Here is a 2,133-nt window from a genome sequence, read left to right on the forward strand (position 1 = left end):
GTGGCCAGCGACACAACAGTCCTTTCCCTCCGGGACGTGCTCGTGCGGTCCGTGGCTCTGGGGTTCTCACCTTGTTCATGGTCAGCCTTTGACACTTCGCATTTCGTTCTTACGAAGGCCCTTTTATGTGAGAATATTTTCCCCATTTTGCTGGTAGGGAAACCGAGGCTTAGATCCAGAAAGTGGTTTAATTAAGAGTTCGCTGCTAATGAGTGTTAAAGTCAGGACTCACTCCGTCTCCGTGATTTAGTTACTGCTGATAATAGATACCAGTTGTTGAGTTCCAACTGCCAATCCCTAGCGCCCATACCTGGATCTGAACTCCAGAGCTATACATCCAGTTGCCTGCTGGACAATTCCACTTGGGTAGTCGAATAGGCTTCTCCAACGTAACTGTCCAAACCCGAAATATCTTCCAGACCTGCCTCTGCCCCCACTCTTCTGGAGCTGTCATCTGTTGCCTAGGCTATCGGAGCAGCCAAACTCACTTATCTCTTCCCTTGCCTCTCAGATATTCCGGTGTGTACTTGTAGGGATTCTCTTGTAACAAGCCAAATCATGGCTCAAATCATCCAGTGGCTTCCCACTCACTCTTCTTAAAAGCCAAAGTCCTTACTTTGACCCACAAGGCCCTACGCAGTCTGACTTCCCTTGATCTCCCTGACTTCATCTTCTGTTGTGTTTCAGAGCCCCCACCCCCCTTCCTTCCTGTCCGGGTCACACTGGCCTTCTGGAATGCATTTTCCCCAGATATCCTTATGGCTCAGTTCCTTCCTTCTTTCCCTAGCTACCCTATCTAAAATTTTACCTCCCCCCCACATACATCATGACCTCCTTTCCTGCTTTTTTTCCCCTCCTTAACACTTACTATAAGGCATAGTGTGTTTACATGAGTGTGTGTGTGTGCATAACATTTTATTGTAGTAACATGTAAGTAACATAAAATTTGCTATTTTAACCATTTTCATGACCTCAATTCAGTTGGCCTTAATTACATTCACAATGTTGTGCCTCTGTCACCACCATCCATTACCAAAACTTTCCCATCACTTCAAACAAACTCCGTACCCTTAAGCAGTAACTCCCCATTCCTTCCTCCCCTAGCCAGCCCCTGGTAACTTCTAATCTACTTGCCTGTCTCTATGAATTTGTGTTTTCTAGATATTTCATATAAGTGGAGTCATGTGCTTTTGTGTTTGGCTTATTTCACTTAGCTCAGTGTTTTCAAGGTTCATCCATGTTGTAGTATGTATCAGAACTTCATTCTGTTTTATGGCAGAATAATAGGGCATTGTATGGATAAACCACATTTTGTTTATTCATCTGTTGATGGACACTTGGCTATTGTGAATAATGCTGTTACACACATTGGCATACAAGCATCTGTTTGAGTCTCTATTTTCAATTCTTTTGGGTATATACCTGGGAGTGGAATTGCTGGGTCATGTGGTAATTCTATGCTTAACTTTTTTTTTTTTTTTTTTTTTTTTTTAATCATCATTTTATTGAGATATATTCACATACCACGCAGTCATACAAAACAAATCGTACTTTCGATTGTTCACAGTACCATTACATAGTTGTACATTCATCACCTAAATCAATCCCTGACACCTTCATTAGCACACACACAAAAATAACAAGAATAATAATTAGAGTGAAAAAGAGCAATTGAAGTAAAAAAGAACACTCGGTACCTTTGTCTGTTTGTTTTCTTCCCCTACTTTTCTACACATCCATCCATAAATTAGACAAAGGGGAGTGTGGTCCTTATGGCTTTCCCAATCCCATTGTCACCCCTCATAAGCTACATTTTTATACAATTGTCTTCGAGATTCATGGGTTCTGGGTTGTAGTTTGATAGTTTCAGGTATCCACCACCAGCTACCCCAATTCTTTAGAACCTAAAAAAGGTTGTCTAAAGTGTGCGTAAGAGTGCCCACCAGAGTGATCTCTCGGCTCGTTTTGGAATCTCTCTGCCACTGAAGCTTATTTCATTTCCTTTCACATCCCCCTTTTGGTCAAGAAGATGTTCTCCATCCCACGATGCCGGGTCTACATTCCTCCCCGGGAGTCATATTCCACGTTGCCAGGGAGATTCACTTCCCTGGGTGTCTGATCCCACGTAGGGGG

Source organism: Choloepus didactylus (assembly GCF_015220235.1).
Source record: "Choloepus didactylus isolate mChoDid1 chromosome 11 unlocalized genomic scaffold, mChoDid1.pri SUPER_11_unloc1, whole genome shotgun sequence".
Lineage (NCBI taxonomy): Eukaryota > Metazoa > Chordata > Mammalia > Pilosa > Megalonychidae > Choloepus > Choloepus didactylus.